Genomic DNA, 9,249 nt, shown 5'->3' with positions numbered 1-9,249 from the left:
ACTTTAAACCAGTTTAAGCGGATCAAATCAAAGATAATATATATACATAATCCTCGGAGAAAATGTTGAGTTTTGAGACCACAATCATTACATTTTGGGAAGCATAGCCCTAGTTACATTTAAAATCTTATAAAAAATTACTTCATTAATAAAAGAAGATTTAAATGTCGTAACTTAATCTTTACTGAGACCCTTGTACATTGAAAAGTTGAAAACAGGTAAATTAATTTGAGGAAACAATTAGAGGATTAAACTTGATGCATCAGTGCAGTGCAGATTGTTAAGTATCATTATTAGAAATATTTATGTTTTAAAGGAAAAAGACAATTTCAATTCTAAAAACTAATGGAGTTAAGTCACAAACTCTGATTTTTTAATCAACATTATCTTTGCAATTCAATTTCATAAACCTTAATTTTTAAAACTATGAATTGTGTTCTTAGGACCCAAACTATAAAAGTTATCGGTCTAATTTTTTTTTCAATGAGCTGGCCCTGAAAAATTGGTCTATGAACATGTATTTCAACCCTAAACTTTGGGGGNAGATTCAAACCCCCCAGCCTTTATAAGGTTAACTCTACGGTCATTTAAAAGTTTCCAGCTGCAGTAAAGTTCTGCCAATATATAAATGACTGAATAGTGCAGCTTAATGGTGGGATTGGTAGTAATCTAATTAATGACTAGAAGTGCATGTCATTATTTCTTTATTCTTCACTGATCCTTATTTTGTAAATATTCCTTCCTACATTGGCGAACAACCACTCTCCATTCTTCACTCTCTACTCTCCACTCTCCACTCTCCACTCTCCACTCTCCACTCTTCACTCTCTACTCTCCACTTTCCACTCTCTACTCTCATATCTCCACTCTCCACTTTTCACTCTTCACTCTTCACTCTCTACTCTCCACTCTCCACTCTCCAATCTCGACTCTCCAATCTCCACTCTCCACTCACTAGTCTCTACTCTCCACTCTCCACTCTCCACTCTCCACTCTCCACTCTTCACTCTCTACTCTCCACTTTCCACTCTCTACTCTCATATCTCCACTCTCCACTCTCCACTTTTCACTCTTCACTCTCTACTCTCCACTCTTCACTCTCCACTCTCCACTCTCCACGCTCCACTCTTACTCTCCCCTCTTCACTCTCCACTTTCCACTCTCCACTCTCCACTCTTCACTCTCCACTCTCCACTCTCCACTCTTCAATCTTCACTCTTCACTTTTCACTCTCCACTCCCTTTAATAGCCACTCGATGCATTTATCAGTCACTCCCTTTAATAGCCACCCGATGCATTTATCAGTCACTCTCTTTAATAGCCACTCGATACATTTATCAGTCACTCTCTTTAGTAGCCACCCGATGCATTTATCAGTCCCTCTCTTTAATACCCACTCGATACATTTATCAATCACTCTCTTTAATAGCCATCCGATGCATTTATTAGTCACTCCCTTTAATAGCCACCCGATGCATTTATCAGTCACTCTCTTTAATAGCCACTCGATACATTTATCAGTCACTCTCTTTAATAGCCACCCGATGCATTTATCAGTCACTCTCTTTAATACCCACTCGATGCATTTATCAGTCACTCCCTTTAATAGCCACTCGATGCATTTCATCAGTCACTGCATTTATATTCCGGATGCTCTTTTAATTGATCTAGATAATTGATATTCTCCATGGGATGTTTGTAAACAAGCATTTGCAACTCTTATAAACAAGATACAAAAGGGAAATATTCATCATTATAATATATTATAAAGACTAATCTACATATTCACATCTATTCACACATAACTACAAATCTATCAACATATCTTAAACCCCTCATTCTTTAACTTGTTAACATAATTGTGTGTAAATTCTTAGATGAAAAAGTATCATCAAGGATTCACATCAGTTTTGCTTTTATTCTTTTATCTTCGTTAGTTTACCAAAAAGGAACTGATTCTTAGCCACAAATTCAAATTTTCTAATTCATACGTCTTCGCCACCTAATGGTGTAAACCTTTGATATTTTGAACTTAGATTTTTTGCTGTTGAATAATGTCAGAAAATGTTCAATTGATTTACTGAATTTCACATAAACATTGTCTAAGATATTTTCTCATATAAAGATTTGAAGGATATTGAAATGAGAGGAAAGGAATTAAGTCTTTTTTAGAATCCTTATAACTTTGTGACATAATGATGTAAACCTTTGATATTTCGAAATTAGATTATTTGATCAACCAGAATTAAATGTAAAAAAAGTTTTTAAAAAGTTTAATTTAAAAAGAAGAAAGTTAAAAAACCCAAGATCTTTGACATCTGGTTGCAACATTGGAAGCTAAAAAAATGACTTGAAATATGGATGGTACATATCCTACAGGCTTGTTGTCTATAATATATACATATACAGATGTATGTTTGCATGGTTGAGTATGTTCTGGTATAAAGTGTTCTTGTATAGTATCTGAGCATATTATTGGAAGTGTTTGTGACAATTACAGAATAAATGTTAGGCCTGGAATGATAAACTATACATCCAATGGGGTTGCTAACTTATGGACAGAGAAAGGTAGTTGAACTGGATACATACGACTTAACTATGTATTAAAATTGAGAAAGGCAGCGTGAAGTAGTTTATCGGTGAGTTTTGATCGCCATCTTTTGAAGATCTACGGGATTCGGATTGATTTAATTCCTCTTCTTTATTAGTAATTGATCGTCAAATTAATAGTGTCCAAAAAGATATCGATATCAAGCGTTCAAGATTAATTAGCGATACTACACAAAAAGTTCCCAGTTGTTTCGCGACCAAATGGTCTCGATCTGTTGATGAAACGCCCCTGGAGTTTCTAGTCTGATGATGGAATGCCCCTGGATTAGAGGACGTGAGATCTGTGAAGCTTGCAGGGTATGGTAATGTTACATCGTCTTTACGCAACATCCCCCCTACTGAACTTCTGACCTACTAACTTTCGGACCTATTGCAATATCGGACCTAGGCCAGCTGTTTATTTTTGTTTTTTGAGGGTTAGGTTAGGTTAAAACAATTTTTGGGCCAAGCGCTGCGGCTTGGACAGGTAGGGGGGTCAAGCTCTGCGGCCACAAGTTCTTCTAGCAGCTTTAAAACCACGTGCTATTAGGTCGGATGTGTAGTATAGCGGATTTGGCGTAGGAAAAAGTGGAGTTTAGCGGATCTACGTAGGTCGAAAGGTACACCATCAGCTTGCAGTGCTCTACTTGAAGAAACCGGTTTTATTTTGTTTACTGCACCTATTCTGGTGGTACAGTTCAGCCCAGTGTGACTAAAAACAGTGATAGATAAATATGTATTTATGTCATTTCCGTTATTACGATTGCAGCATAAATGCGTTGGAAATGTGTTATATATATTTTCAGAGAAAATGTTTTTGACTCGGTATAAATAAATCAGGATATTGCTAGTCACATTGAGGTACGTTAAGTATCAGGGTTTTACGCTATTTTTTATGTACTGTACGAGGTGGACCAAATCACAAACGATTTTAGTTCATAAATACAAAAGGACAGGGTTTATCTAAAGATTGTAAATAGTTCATTTTGTGAACATTATATTTTACAAAATAAAGTTGTTCTTTCTTTTAGTAGATTGTACCTTGCAACTGATCTATTGTATTTACTCTGAGAGAATGCATAGAGTGGAAAGTGATCAGGGTTGCAATCAAACCTGCAGAATCATTGACAAGGTGGATACTGGAATAGTATTCTTTATTGAACAGTAGAGCGGTCGGGTTTGATCTAGTTGATCTAGTTCCAAAAAGTTGAAGTACCAATCTAAAAAAGATCAAAACAAAGATCTTTAAACGAAAATTAACTCTTATAGTGGGTTTAAATAATTTGACGGGGTTTGAGAATTCAAAATGTAAAAAATGTAAAAATATGTACTTTCACCTATCAATTATTTTTATCGGGCATGAATTTACACATCTGAAATTTAAGTTTGGAGGAAAAATTTTTTTAAAGAAAGTTATGAAACTGATCTTCTTGAAATCTCCCTGACACTTTAAAGTTTTCAAATAATGCAAAGTTGGCAATAAAGTTGAAGATAGTCATGTCAGAAAAATCTAATATACAGAGTGTCCCCTATCATATCGGATTATCTCCAAGATTTAACGCTGAAATAGCCAAATTAATGCTAAAAAAAAATGTTTTCTGAATGCAAATTTTTATATTAGCTTGATTCATTCTTTTTTAAATTTTCTGATTATTCCCGAAAATCGCAATTTAGAGCCAGCTGTCACCTGAGATCCGACATGAAATGGGACACCCTGTATTTTATGATATAAATGCAAATTCCATGTTTTACCTTTAAAAAATTGAATATTTTTAACTATGGTTTATCTAAAGTATTGACTTGTGGATTTCTTCCAGAGATATAATGACCGGTTCAACATTTTAAAAATTAAACTCTTTTCAATATAAAACAAAAGACATGGAAAAACAGGAGAACAGAAAGAACATCATAAGTTTTAGTAGTTTATTCGAGTCCACAAAGATGTAGATAGCAGAGAAGAGAAGAATTGAACCAGAATGGAGCAGGGTAGATCCTAGGGTTAGGTCACCATTTTCTATAGATTGGGTCTTCTGATGGAACTGATGCCAGAGCAATTATCAGTCTTATTTATATTGTTAGATAACAATTACGATTACAGGGTTATTCATAATACATTATTGGTTCCTTATCAACAATTATTTATTTCCTTGTTGTTAACTTTATTTAATGTTAAGTTTCAAGTCTTAAGATAGAAACGGAGAAATTGGACACTTGGCTACATCTATTTTTAACTTTTAATTGCTTTTAATCAAACTGCGTGTCTTACTCATAATTTTAGATTATTAATTTAAATCATGAAAAGTTTAAAACCATTGCTCGCTACAAGGTTTAAAACGGGAAGGCCCCTTTTTTGAACTAAACTATAATGCTGTTCATCAATTTTAAAATTCTCCAAACTCCTGAACCGATTTATTTCACATTTTGATTGGGAACGCTGAACAACCATCGGAATGTTCTTAGATTGATTGACTAAGGTTAACTCTTATAAAGAAAACTCTTATTTATACATATTGTAAAATAGTACTTAAATTAAAAGAACAATTTTATAAAGTTGCCCAAGGTGTCGTTGTCATTTCAAATATTAAATTATCGTCATTGCAAATTTTCAAATTTAAGGTGAAAACATGTTATAACTGTTTATCCCAAGATTAAACTCAAATTATCATAATTATTTTGGCATACAATACATCCAATCTTGCTCTCACTCAGAAATTGCAAACTGTTTTCCTCTAAACGAAAGAATTCTTCTCAACCTTCTGAATAAATATAACCTAGGTTTCTGTAGTTTGTAGTTGTCAGGTTTAATTAAACATTAGATTAATATTTTCTTTTCAAGAATAAAAATTTACAGTTTACATAACTTTAAAACTTTTATAAGACTTGGTTTTTAGAGATAATATTTCTTTCATCTTTACGCGTCTTTTTCTTCTTGAAATAGTTATAAAAAATATATTTTTTTTCAGAATGTTAAACAATTCTAATCTTTAATTAATTTCCATTTTTCAATCTTTCAACAATAAAGACATTGAGTCATTGCCACAAACTCTGATTTTCTTATCCCTTTATTTTTACAACCTAATGTCGCAGACCATGATATTTCAAATCTAATTTCGAAATATCAAAGGTTTACATCATCAAATTGCAAAAATATAAGGATTAGAAAATTTGAGTTTGTGACAAAGACTCAATTTCGTTGTATTATATCGAGGATATATTAAACATTATAATATAACTGTTCTAAAAGTTTTTGCAAAAGTTTTCCATGTATTATTAAAAAAAGTTTGTTTTTCTCCCAACAACATTAGAAAATTATACGGAATGGAAAATAATAAAGAAAGATAAAGACAAATATACAAGAATATAGATCGCTAATGCAGATTATCAAGGAGAATTGAATAGAAGGAGGGGGGCGATAGGGTTTCCGTACACTTTGCTGTGACGTTTTTGGACTGCTGAAGATCTAGTTTTTGCGAAACAACTATAATAAAGATTGCAAACAATAACACAAATGATAAACAGACATCTAGTGCATCTCTGGCGTTAGATGAAGATTCACCGTATACTAACTCATGTTTGTATACATTAGATCGGTACGCAAAAACTAGTTCTTCAGAAGTCCAAAAACGTCACAGCAAAGTGTTCGGAAACCCTATCGCCCCCCTCCTTCTATTCAATTCTCCTTGCAGATTATAAAGCTTAAAAATTATACAACCCATTGTACATCATGAACTCGTTATTTAAAAAGGTCATTGAATACGTTTTTCTTCTTGGGGTCAATCTGTAGAGTATTTTTTTACTAGTTTATTTAAAGAAGTTTGATAAAAACTAGGCTTCTCCCATTAACTATTTTAGCTTTTAACCCTAAACAGACTGGGCCGGCCCTATAGCTTTCAACCCTAAACAGACTGGGCCGGCCCTATAGCTTTTAACCCTAAACAGACTGGGCCGGCCCTATAGCTTTTAACCCTAAACAGACTGGGCCGGCCCTATAGCTTTTAACCCTAAACAGACTGGGCCGGCCCTACAGTTTTAACCCTAAACAGACTGGGCCGGCCCTATAGCTTTTAACCCTAAACAGACTGGGCCGGGCCTATAGCTTTCAACCCTAAACAGACTGGGCCGGGCCTATAGCTTTTAACCTAAACAGGCTGGGCCGGCCCTATAGCTTTTAACCCTAAACAGACTGGGCCGGCCCTATAGCTTTTAACCCTAATCAGACTGGGCCGGCCCTATAGCTTTTAACCCTAAACAGACTGGGCCGGCCCTATAGCTTTTAACCCTAAACAGACTGGGCCGGCCCTATAGTTTTAACCCTAAACAGACTGGGCCGGCCCTATAGTTTTAACCCTAAACAGACTGGGCCGGCCCTATAGTTTTAACCCTAAACAGACTGGGCCGGCCCTATAGTTTTAACCCTAAACAGACTGGGCCGGCCCTATAGTTTTAACCCTAAACAGACTGGGCCGGCTTTAACCCTATACAGACTGGGCCGGTCCTATAGTTTTTTAACCCTAAACAGACTGGGCCGGTCCTATAGTTTTTTGTCCTAGTACTCTCACTTTTCTCACTATCACCGTGAAATTTTGTAATTCTTAATGAATAGTAGTTTAATTTTTTTTTTGTTAAATTTTTTAATGCATATGGTAGGGTAGAGGGCGGTATAAAGTCCGGTCTGTGTAAAAAAAATCTAAAATGGCCCATAACATTTTTGTGACTAAAGCTAAAGATCTAAAAACTATTTTTTTTAAAAGCCCTAGAAAATTGGATGTAAACATGTGTAACAATTTAATATCTGTTTGAAAAAAAAATGTACCCTTTTTTTAAACCTTCTCTAGTGCCCAAACTATTAAAGTTATAGGTCTTATTTTTTATAATGAGCTGGCCTTGAAAAATTGGTCTGTAAATATGCATTTTAACCCTATACCTATTTCCTAAGGCCTTTTTCTAGGGGGGGGGCGGCGGCTTGGGACGCCCCTCCAGACTATACATAGATTTAGACCCCCCAGTCTTTATAGTGTTAACTGTTTCCCGGCCTGAAAGTTGACACTAAAAATCGTTCTAATTTGTGTTTCTTTTTTGTTTAAATTGGTACATTTTTAAAAGTAATAAATCTTGACTTTTTTCATGACCCTTTTAAAAATTAAAATATCTAAAAGAGATTCTAAAAGTGAAAATTTCAAGTCCGAACACACAAACACAGAAGTAGACAAGACAAAAGTGTAAATGAAAGTATAGTTTAAAAAATATCTTTATTGATGAGCAAACAAAATTAATTTAGACATTTTTTTGCGGAGTTTAGTTGGTTTTTCTTCTCTGTCATTTTCTTTTGCTGTAACAAAGACGACATCTAGATATATTGCGGGTTTACAAGATCCATTCAAGGATAAATATTTGAACGGGAAAAGTAATTATAAATTGAAATCATTATAAATCGATGCTTGATTCATGCAATGTTTGTAAATCAAAAGATTATCAGAATATATTTATTTTTTCCATTCTCATCATGAAACACTAGACAAATTCATTTTAAGAGGAGTATTGTGACATAAACCAGTCACTCCCATTATCCTATTAAAAGACGGAGTTAAGACAAAACTATTTTAATTAGTGTACCTAGTAATTAATAACAACCACATTAAAGCAGTAGTTAATTAGATGTTATTATAAGTCAAATAGTTTAATTAGTAACTTATTAAGTCAATTAATAAGTCAAATTGGTCTTTTTACACTGAACAATTTCTGTTTCATATTCATTTGACTATTAAAAGTCATAACTGGAGTCTAAAAATGATCTTCCTATTCCATAGTTCTCTGGTTATCACTGTGATATAGACCACTAATTCACAATCAATTCAGCATAAAATTTACAAAATTATAAAACTTTATTGCACTGAAAAAAATAGGAATACATAATTATTAAAACGTATATCTTATATTCACAGGTTGGGAACTTTGTCTCAGTTGTAAAAAAATAAGTAACAACTTGCTGTAACCAATCGATTTCTCTATTGCACTCTAGACAAGTTGAGGAGAGATCCTGAAATAAAACAAAATTAAGGGTTAAAAATAATTTTTCAATACAAATTTCAACCAAATTAGTACCATAGCTAAATTGCCATTTTCAATTTCAACTGTATCCCTCCGGTATGGTGAAGACGACATGAGTGATCTATTCTTGTATATTTATGAATAGTATCCTGTATTTCTCTCAGACACTGTACGAATTTCAACTAGCCAGGCCAAGCAGCACAGTACAAATACAGACTATATGAGGACAAACGGAATAGTACGCCTAATGAATGATCCCCTTCTAGTGAAATTTAGCTATTATTCTATTTCCTAGTTGTCTTAATACTGACCACCCTTCCTCTCTAGTTCCTAGTTGTCTTGAATATTGATACTATCCTGAATTCTCCACTCCTCCTCTCTATTTCCTATTTGTCTTAAATACTGACCACTCTTCCTCTCTAGTTCCTAGTTGTCTTGAATACTGATAGTATCCTGTATTCTCCACTTATCCTCTCTAGTTCCTAGTTGTCTAGAATACTGATAGTATCCTGTATTCTCCACTCCTCCTCTCTAGTTCCTAGTTGTCTTGAATACTGATAGTATCCTGTATTCTCCACTCCTCCTCTCTAGTTCCTAGTTGTCTTGAATACT

Source organism: Eurytemora carolleeae, unplaced genomic scaffold (assembly GCF_000591075.1).
Source record: "Eurytemora carolleeae unplaced genomic scaffold, Eaff_2.0 scaffold16, whole genome shotgun sequence".
Classification (NCBI taxonomy): Eukaryota; Metazoa; Arthropoda; class Copepoda; order Calanoida; family Temoridae; genus Eurytemora; species Eurytemora carolleeae.
The sequence above is the reverse complement of the archived record's forward strand: the minus strand, read 5'-3'. Positions refer to the sequence as shown.